General features: G+C 38.9%; 1 protein-coding gene across 2 annotated transcripts in view; it reads right to left on the bottom strand.

Moving 5' to 3' along the window:
* Window positions 1-2,992: 2,992 nt before the first annotated feature.
* CD80 (CD80 molecule) overlaps window positions 2,993-10,985 on the bottom strand; it is a 33,527-nt gene continuing 25,534 nt past the window's right edge. Inside the window, exon 7 of one of the 2 annotated variants that reach the window (XM_047791523.1) lies at window positions 2,993-3,371. The gene's annotated coding sequence lies outside the window, so the exon portion shown is untranslated. The remainder of the gene's footprint in view (window positions 3,372-10,985) is intronic. The other variant, XM_047791513.1, reaches the window with a different exon arrangement.

The raw sequence follows: 10,985 nt of genomic DNA, 5'->3' as shown, positions 1-10,985 counted from the left end.
CTACGGATTAAAAATTGACATTTGTAGGTTACTGTAGGGATCACTAGGAAGAGGGGAGAAAAGAACCAAGTAAGGCAAATGGTCTCTGAAGCCCTGGGTTCCTGGAAACAGTAAGTGCCAGACGTGTAGTAGTGCTTGGTTTTTTTGTTTTGTTTTCTTTTAGGGCCTCACCTGCGGCATATGGAAGTTCCCAGGCTAGGTGTCAAATCGGAGCTACAGTTGTGCCACAGCATCAGCCACAGCAATGCCAGATCTGAGCCATATCTTCGACCTACACTGCAGCTTGGGGCAGTGCTGGATCCGTAACCCACTGAGCAAGGCCAGGGATTGAACCTGTATCCTCATTGACGCTATGTTGGGCTCTTAACCTGTTGAGTCACAATGGCAACTCCTGGTTTTGTTTCAGTAAAAATCAAAGATGGTTCCCATGCCATTTGAAATAAAACTTAACAAAAAAGGAAGTGGCTAGGCCAGACCTTATTTCCTCTCTCAGTATTGCTGACAAAGTATCTCTGCTGTATATGCAAGAGTTACTGAGATTAATAGATACTTAGTCTCTGCACTCCAGGAGCTTGCTGCCTGAGAAGGAAAAGGAAGTTGCCCTGCAGATTGTAACTTTTACTAAATGAGGGGGTGGGGGGGATGAAGTGTACTGAGGGGTAAAAACTGCTTGTGCTTTGTTTGAGGGTTAAACTTAGTGAAAATGCTGTTGCCCACATGAGCAGCGTTTGAAGTTCCCGTATGGTGCAGCAGGTTTGGGATCCGTTATTGCCGCAGCTATAGTGCAGGCCACAACATCAGCACAGGTTTGATCCCTGGCCTGGGAACTTCCACATGTTGAAGGTGCAGCCAAAAGAAAAAAGTCAAAAGTCTTTCACGTGATCAGTATTTGTGAAGCAGCCTAGAGTATTGGCTAAAACTGGAGGCTCTGGAGGCAGGGCACTGGCTTGCAATCTTAGCCCTGTGTCTTTGCATCCATGTGACCTATAGCACAGCCATTTTACTTTAGGTCTGGAGTTTTCTCTTCTGTCAAATGAAACAGTATCTACCCCAGAATGGGTATTAAATGTGTAGAGCATAACACAATGCTGTGGCATACAGGACGTTATCTAATAGCAGATATTAGCAGTTAAATTGTATGAGAACCTGGAGTTCCCTTTGTGGCTTGGTGGTTACAAATCCAACTAGTATCCATGAGGATGCGGGTTTGATCCCTGGCCTTGCTCAGTGGATTAAGGATCTGCTGTGTAGGTTGCAGATATAGCTCGGATCTAGTGTCGCTGTGGCTGTGGCATAGGCCAGCAGCTGCAGCTCCAGTTCAACACCTAGCCTGGGAACTTGCATATGCTACAGATGCAGCCCTAAAAAGAAAAAAAAGGGGGGAGAGATATGAGAACATCTGCACCAATGTATTTTCACCACGATTTACATATTCTTGCCACACTCCAAAAAGCATGCTTTTCTTAATCATCCCATTCATAAATTGCTGACAAATTGGCAGTTAGTCTGTTTATTTTATTCATACCCCCATACAGGTTAAATCTTTAAACTAGAAATTATAAATTATCAGATGGTTGGTTTTAAAATAATTTTATTCATATCACAAAAATATCAAAATAATAGAAGTAAAATAATTTTGAAAGTAGTACTAATACATTTATTAAATGTAATAAGTAATAATTTAATTTATTGTTTAAAGTACAAATAAGCTGTCTCTTGGGTTTGTCTCTTGTTTTGTGGTTAATTACTTCTTAAGGTCTCCTTTTGATCATGTCCAAGGATTATGAATCTTAACTAAATGCAGCAATTCCTGTTTGTTGTTGTTGTTGTTGTTATGGTTGTTTCCTTACCTTACACTCTTGTCAGTCTACTACCCATATTTTCTTCAGTAACTTTGTTCTGTGAGGAACTATTTAAACCTCTGTTCTTTAGACTATATAGCATAATCTGGTCCCTTTTTAGCTGTCAAAATTAAACATTTTAAATCCAGCCACATTTGAGAAACTTGGTCAACTCTTGCTGTCCAACTCTAGATTTTCAAATGAGAATGTCTAGTTGCCCCAGCTTAAGTGAGATTCACTTAGAGAAAGAGGAGTCATGAGTTAAGTAACATAAGAACAGTAGTTGGCCACTTCTTTCTTTTCAATTCTCTGCTGATGTCAGAACGATCCAAAAATACCAAGGAGGAAAAGCCACTTTAGGGATCTAAAGAAGCCTTGTGGAAGCTCTTTTTCATTACCTTAAGCAGTTTCTTCTAAAGACAGCTTAATCTTTAGTACATACACAGTAAAACCTATCTCATTTTAACTGAGAACATCCTCATAAATATTTTATAAATGTGATTAAAGTAAAGCTATTTAAGGAAATTATCAGTCCAATGTGAACCAATAGAATGTTAACCCACTGAGCAAGGCCAGGGATTGAACCCTCATCCTTGTGAATACTAGTTGGGTTCTTAACCCACTGAGCCACAACAGGAACTCCAGAATGTGCATCTTTAACCCACACTAACCACCCTCTCCAACCCAGCTATTGCTTTGGAGTGTATAAGTCATTGGCATTACATATCAGAGGAAATTAGTTTTGGATAGCTCTACTTCCTCCTGAACCTGGTAGAGAAGATTGATACTGGATAAACTGTTTCCAGAAGCACTTTAACTGTGTGTGTGCGTGTGTGTGTGTGTGTACACATACCAGTTAATAGCACAGAGCTAGATAGATGAAGGAAAAGAGTACCAGAGCCAGGAAAATCTGGGTTCTAGCCTTGGCCTTTACAATTCAGGTCACCTCCCAGAATTTCAGTACCCTGTCATTGGTAAGACTAGTATTCATGGAGTTCCCATTGTGGCTCAAGGGGTTAAGAACCCCACATAGTGTCAATGAGAAGGCAGATTTGATCCCTGGCCTTGCTCAGTGTGTTAAGGATCCGGTGTTGTTACAAGCTCTGCCATAGGTTGCAGATACCAGCCCTGATCTAGTGTTGCTTTGGCTGTGGCTGTGGTGGCAACTGCAGCTCCAATTCTACCCCTAGCCTGAGAGCTTACATACACTACAGGTGTGGCCATAAAAAAGGAAAAAAAGGACTAGTATTCACTAATGTTTCCTCCAGGCCTACAGAATTCTGTGTTTCCATAGTTCCTATTGTGGCTCACTGGGTTAAGGAAAAAAAAAAAAAAAGGCCTGTGTTTACAAATCCTTGGTCAGCATCACTAGAGCTAACTTCTGTCCCCACCATACTCCTCCAGTCACTTTCTGCAAAGCCGCTGGAATGAGAGGCTCCTTGCAAACAGATACATGATACATGAAGGGCAAGGTGGGATAACCCTGGCCATCTCAGGAAGCTCCAAGAAGAGGTCAGTCTCAGGCGGGACCTGCAGAAAACATTTAAAAATTTTACATTTTTTTTTTACTGCAAAGTTATTCCCAGCTTGAGGTAACATTGTAGATGTTAATCTTGATGACTAAACAACATAAAGGCAAGTCTAAATTGTGAGAGAATTTAGGACAAATCTGACAGTTTTTACCACATGAAATAGCAGGTAAATAGTAACTACCATCTGTCACCAACCAACCAAACATTATCGATCAAGGCACTCATTCATCTATGTGTGGGGTAAACAAAGGCTTGTTGAGCATGCTTGGTCTTAATAAGCCAATGATTTGGTGAAGAACATAAGACATGGCACATGAAAATAAACCCAGGGTGGACAGTGATGTGCTGGAAATAGCACTGTTCCAGCATTCAGAGGCAGAACTGCTTGAATTGGACAAGATGGCCACAGAAGGCTTGTGTAGGAGACTGAGTTCGTGGCTTCATTAGGAAGTATCAGCTAACTAAGCAGAAGTCTTTGAAGATAATCAGGGAAATGCTAGGTAATTGCAGAACTGAGGGGAGCATCCTGGAAAGGGCATTGTAAGAAATAAGCAAGAAGCTGAAATGAAAAGAAAACAGGATAGGAAGCTGAGAGGCTGTTGTGGGGAAGTACATATAAGCTGCTATGGTATCCTAAAAGGAACCTGAGCTTGATGTCCAGTTTGGGTCCTGGTTTTGCTCCTTCCCTGTCTGACCTTAGGCAGATCACTCAACCTCTGGAAGCACTGGGTTTCTCTCCCATAAAATGGAGATATTGCTCATAGAGATTTTTACAAAATGAAATGAAATAATGCTTTTGTAAAAAACATAACCTGTTGGGAGTTCCCATCATGGCTCAGTGGTTAACGAATCTGACTAGGAACCATGAGGTTGCGGGTTCGATCCCTGCCCTTGCTCAGTGGGTTAAGGATCCGGCGTTGCCATGAGCTGTGGTGTAGGTCACAGCTCAGATCCGGCTCAGATCCCATGTTGCTGTGGTTCTGGTGTAGGCTGGTGGCTGCAGCTCTGATTGGACCCCTAGCCTGGGAATCTCCATATGCCATGGGAGCATCCCAAGAGATAGTAAAAAGACAAAAAACAAAAACAAAAAAATAAAAATAATAACCTGTTATATTTGTCTCATTTTATTTTAAAGAAATTCTGCAGACCCTCGTTTTTTAATGTAGATGTTACTTTAACCTTCACAAGTCAAAACTGAACTGTTTACAGAGACTACACCACCCTGGATCTTCTATCAGTCTCTTGGATTCTAATGTCCCAATGTTTTCTTTTACCTGAAAAGACCTGGGACATTTAGGATAATGTAAAATTGATGTAAGTTAATAGTGTGACTCACAAAAGCTGATGCTGTGTTAGGATTCCTTAACAGAAAGAACATATCAGATCCTGGGTAGTAATTACCCTATTGTATGCAGAATCAGATTAAATCTAGTCTTGGGCACCATTTATAGACGTCTAATGTGTTCACATGGAACAGTTTCTGGAAAACTGCCATGTGAAGAACAATTGAAACAACAATATATTTAGACTGAAGAGGTCACCTGGAATGTGGAAAGTTAGAAGTTTTGAAGCTTTTCCTCTAGACACTGAAGTCTCTTTATTCAATGAATTTTATTATATTTATAGTTGTACAAGCATCATCACAACTTAATTTTTATCATTTCCATCTCAACCCGTCTACTTCCCCCACCCCCTGTCCCCTTTGATAACCATAAGTTTTTCAGTCTTACTGTTTCTGTTCTGCAAATAAGTTCATTTGTATCCTTTTTTTTAGAGTCCACATATAAGTGATACCATATGATGTGTGTCTCTCACTGTCTAACTTCACTTAGTATGATAATTTTTATGTCCACCAATGTTTCTGAGAATGCCATTATTTCATTCTTTATTATGGCTGAGTAATATTCCATTGTGTATATATATATATATAATATATATATATATTATATATATATATACACACACCACATCTTTATGCATTCCTCTGTTGATGGACATTTAAGTTGCTTCCATGTCTCGGCTATTGTTTGTAGTGCTGTAATGAACGTGGGAGTACATGTATCTTTTTGAGTCATGATTTTTCTCTGGATAGATGCTCAGGAGTGGGATTGCTGGATTGTATGATTTTATTTTTAGTTTTTTGAGGAACCTCCATACTGTTTTCCATTGTGGTTGCACCATTGTACATTCCCACCAACAGTGTAATCGGGTTCACTTTTCTCTGCATCCTCTCCAGCATTTACTGTTTGTAGACTTTTGGATGATGGCCGTTCTGGCTGGTGTAAGGTGGCACCTCATAGTAGTTTTGATTTGCATTTCTCTAATAATTAGTGATGTTGAGCATCTTTTCATGTGTTTTTTGGCCATCTCTATGTCTTTTTTGGAGAAATGTCTGTTTAGATCTTTGGGCCGTTTTTTGATAGGGTTGTTTGTTTTTTGATATTGAGCTGTGGGAGGTGTTTATATATTTTGGAGATTAATCCCTTGTCAGTTGCTTCATTTGCAAATATTTTCTCCCATCCTGTGGATTGTCTTTTCATTTTGCATATGCAAAAACTTTTAAGTTTAATTAGGTCTCATTTGTTTTTATTTTCATTACTCTAGGAGGTGGATCTGAGAAGATGTTGCTGTGGTTTATGTCAGAGAGTGTTGAGCCTATGTTTTCCTCTAATAGTTTTATAGTATCTGGTCTTACATTTAGATCTTTAATACATTTTGAGTTTGTTTTGTGTATGCTGTTAAGAGACTGTTCTAATTTTATTCTTTTACATGTAGCTGTCCAGTTTTCCCAGGACCCCTTTTTGAAGATCCTGTCTTTCCTCCATGGTATATTCTTGCCTCCTTTGTCATAGATTAATTGACCATAGATGCTTGGGTTTATTTCTGGGCTTTCTATCCTCTCCCATTGATCTATGTTTCTGTGCCACTGCCATACTCTTTTGATGACTAGAGCTTAGCAGTATAGTCTGAAGTCAGGGAGCCTGATTCCTTCAGCTCCATTTTTCTTTTTCAGGATTGCTTTAGCTATTTCAGGTCTTTTGTGTCCCATACCAATCTTAAAATATTTTGTTCTAGTTCTGTGGGGGGAAAAAAGCCATTGGTAATTTGATGGGGATTGCATTGAATGTGTAGATCACCTTGGGTAGTATAGTCATTTTGACAATATTTATTCTTCTAACCCAAGAGCATGGTATATCTTTCCATCTATTTGTGTCATCTTTGATATCTTTCACCAGTGGAGGGTTTTTATCAGGCTAGTTTTCAGAGTACAGGTCTTTTGTCTCTTTAGGTAGGTTTATTCTTGGGTGTTTTATTATTTTGATGTGATGGTAAGTGAGAAAATTTCCTTAATTCTCTTTCCGATCTTTCATTGTTAGTATATAGATTTCTGTGTATTAATTTTGTATCCTTCAACTTTACCAAATTCATTGATGAGTTCTTTTTTTTTTGCCATTTCTTGGGCCGCTCCTGTGGCTTATGGAGGTTCCTAGGCTAGGGGTCGAATCAGAGCTGTAGCCACCAGCAATGCAGCAATGCAGGATCTGAGCCGCGTCTACAACCTACACCACAGCTCATGGCAATGCCGGATCCTTAAACCACTGAGCAAAGCCAGGGATCGAACCCGCAACCTCATGGTTCCTAGTCAGATTCATTAACCACTGAGCCACGATGGAAACTCTCTCATTGATGAGTTCTAACAGTTTTCTGTCTTTAAGGAACATCTTTAGGATTTCCTAGGTATGGTGTCATGTCATCTGCAAACAGTGATAGTTTTACTTCTTTCTTTCCAATTTGGATTCCTTTTATTTCCTTTTCTTCTCTGATTGCCGTGGCTAGGACTTCCAAAACTATGTTGAATAGAAGTGGTGAGAGCAGACATCCTTGTCTTATTCCTTTTTTTTTTCTTTTTTTTTTCTTTTCAGAGCCACACCTGTGGCCTACGGAAGTTCCCAGGCTAGGGATCAAATTGTAGCTGCAACTGCCAGTCTATACCACAGCCACAGCAACACAGGATATGAGCCGCTTCTGCAACCTATGCCCCAGCTCACAGCAATGCTGGATCCTTAACCACTGAGCAAGGCCAGGGACTGAACCTGCATCCTCGTGGATATTAGGTTCGTTTTCACAGAGCCACAATAGGAACTCCCATTCTTGTCTTATTCCTGATCTTAGTGGGAATTCGTTCAGCTTGTCACTGTTAAGAATGATGTTAGCTGTGGACTTGTCATATATGGCCTTTATTATGTTGAGGTAGGTTCCCCCTATGTCCACTTTCTGGAGGGTTTTTATTAGAAATGGGTGTTGGATTTTGTCAAAAGCTTTTTCTGCATCTATTGAGAGGATCATATGGTTTTTATTCTTCAGTTTGTTAATATGGTGTATCACACCAATTGATTTGTGGATATGATATCCTTACACCCCTGGGATAAATTCCACTTGATCATGGTGTATGATCCTTTTAATATATTGCTGGATTTGGTTTGCTAGTATTTTGTTGAGGATTTTTGCATCTGTGTTCATCAATGATATTGGCCTGTAATTTTCATTTTTTGTGGTATCTTTGTCTGGTTTTGGTATCAGGGTGATGATGGTCTCATAGAATGAGTTTTGGAGTGTTTCTTCCTCTGCAGTTTTTTGGAATAGTTTCAGAAGGATAGGTGTTAGCTCTTATCTAACTTTGATGGAATTTGCCTCTGAAACCATCTGGTCCTGGACTTTTGTTTTTTGGAAGTTTTTAAATCACAGTTTCCATTTCAGTACTTGTGATTGGCCCATTCATCTTTTCTCTTTCTTCCTGGTTTAATCTTGGAAGATTGTACCTTTCTAAGAAATTGTCTGTTTCTTCTAGGTTGTCCATTTTATTGGTATATGTTTGCTTGCAGTAGTCTCTTATGATCCTTAGTATTTCTGTGATGTCCTGATTGTAAATCCTCCTTTTTCATTTCTAATTTTATTGATTTGAGTTCTCTTTTTTTCTTGGTGAGTGTGGCTAAAGATTTATCCATTTTGTTGATCTTTTCAAAGAAGCAGCTTTTAGTTTCATTGATCTTTTCCATGGCTTTCTTTGTTTCTATTTCATTGATTTCTGCTGTGATCTTTATGATTTCTTTTCTCCTGCTAACTTTGGGTTTTGTTTGTTCTTTCTCTAGTTGCCTTAGGTGTAAAGTTAGGTTGTTTGAGATTTTTCTGGTTTCCTGAAGTTGGCTTGTATTAGTCTAAACTTCCCTCCTATTTATTTATTTTTTTGTCTTTTTAGGGCCGCACCTGCGGCATATGGAGGTTCCCAGGCTAGGGGCCGAATTGGAGGTGTAGCCACTGGCCTGTGCCACAGTCCACAGAAACATCAGATCCAAGCCACATCTTGGAACTACATCACAGCTCACAGCAATGCCAGATCCTTAACCCACGGAGCGAGGCCAAGGATCGAACCTTCATCCTCATGGATGCTAGTCAGATTCATTTCTGCTGAGCCATGATGGGAACTCCTAAACTTCCCTCTTAGGACTGCATTTGCTGCATCCCATAGGTTTTGGATTGTTGTGTCTTTGTTGTCATTTGCTTCTAGTTATTTTTTACTTTCCTCTTTAATTTATTCAGTGATCCATTGGTTTAGTAGCATGTTGTTTAGTCTCCACATTTTTGTGTGTTTTGCAGTTTTTCTCCTTGTTATTGATTTCTAGTCTTATAGCATTGTGGTCAGAAAAGATGCTTGATATGATTTCAGGGTTTTTTTTAATTTATCAAGACTTTATTTGTGGTCCAGTATCTGACCTATCCTAGAGAATGTTTCATATGCTGCTTTTATATAGAATATCCTATAAAATAACTACTAAGTCCATCTGGCCTAATGCATCATTTAAGGCCTGTGTTTCTTTGCTGATTTCCTGTCTGGATGATCTGTCCATTGCTGTAAGTGGGATGTTTAAATCCCCCACTATTATTGTGTCACTGTTGATTTCTCCTTTTAAGGCAATTAGCAGTTGCCTTATACATTGAGGTGCTCTATGTTGGGTGCATATATATTTACAGTTGTTACGTCTTGTTCTTGGATTGATCTTTTGATCATTATGTAATATCCTTCTTTGTCTCTTGTAGCATTCTTTAAGTTCTATTTTGTCTGATATGAGTATTGCTACTGCAGCCTTCTTTTGTTTTCCATTTGCATGGAATATCTTCTTCCATCTGCTCACGAAATTTCAGTTTGTATGTGTCCTTAGAACCAAAGTGGGTCTTTTGAAGACAGCATATATATGTGTCTTGTTTTTGTATCCATTCATCCAGTCTGTGTCTTTTGGTTGGAGCACTTAGTCCATTTACATTTAAGGTAATTATTGAGATGTATGTTCTTATTGCCATATTGTTAATTGTTTTGGATTTCTTTTTGTTGGTCTTTTTTCTACCCATCTTGTTCTCTTTTCTTGTGGTTTGATGACTGTCTTTAGTGTTGTGTTTAGATTGCTTTTTCTTATTTGTCTGTGTGTCTATTGTAGATTTTTGGTTATGAGGTTTTGATATTGGAGTCTGTATATATACAAGATTATTTTAAGTTTCTGGTCTCTTAATTGCAAATGCATCTCCAGGATCCTGCATTTGTACTCTTGTCTTCTCACGATTTCTGGTTTTGGTAGTATATTTGTGCGTGGATGATCTCCTACCTTTATGATATGTTTACCTTTACTGGTAAGCCTTATCATTTGTAATTTTCTTATTTCTAGTTGTGGCCCTTTATTTTCCACCTAGAGAAGTTGTTTTAGTATTTGTTGTAAAGCTGGTTTAGTGATGCTGAATTGTCTTCACTTTTGCTTGCCCGTAAAGCTTTTGATTTCTCCTTCAAATCTGAATCAGAGCCTTACTGGGTAGAGCATTCTTGGTTGGAGGTTTTTTCCTTTCATATACTTTAAGTATATCATGCCGCTCCCTTCTGGCCTGCAGAGTTTCTGCTGAAAAATCAGCTAGTGACCTTATCAGAGTTCCCCTGTATGTTATTTGTTGCTTTTCTCTGGCTACTTTCAATATTGTCTCTTTGTCTTTAATTTTGGTCAGTTTGATTAATGTGTCTTGGGGTGTTCCTCCTTGGGTTATTTTATATGGTAATCATTGAGCTTCCTGGATTTGAGTGAGTGAGTCCTTTCCCATATTAGGGAGGTTTTTGGCTGTTAATCTCTTCAAATATTTTCTCTGGCCCTTTCTCTCTCTCTCTTCTCCTTCTGTCACCCCTAAAATGTGGATGTTGTTCTATTTAAAGTTGTCCCTGAGTTCTCTTAGACTGTTTTCATTTCTTTTTTCTTCTGTTCCACGTCAGTGATTCTAAACAGTCTGTCTTCCACCTGGCTTATTCATTCTTCTGCCTCCTGGATTCTGCTATTGGTTCCTTCTAGTGAATTTTTTATTTCATTTATTGTATTTTGCATCTCTGTTTGCTTAATCTTTAAGTCTTCTATTTCTTTGTTCAGAGTTTCTTAAAATTTATCGACCTTTGCCTCCTGCTTTTTTCCAAGATCTTGAATTATAGTTACTATCATTTCTCTAAAGTCTCTTCCATGGATGTTGTTAATCTCCAGATCACTTAGCTGTTTTTCTGGGGGGTTTTCTTATTCTTTCATCTAGGACA

The sequence above is a fragment of the Phacochoerus africanus genome, chromosome 1, assembly GCF_016906955.1.
Source record: "Phacochoerus africanus isolate WHEZ1 chromosome 1, ROS_Pafr_v1, whole genome shotgun sequence".
NCBI classification, from domain to species: Eukaryota; Metazoa; Chordata; class Mammalia; order Artiodactyla; family Suidae; genus Phacochoerus; species Phacochoerus africanus.
Note: the sequence above shows the minus strand (reverse complement) of the source record. Positions and strands in the feature narration are given on the sequence as shown.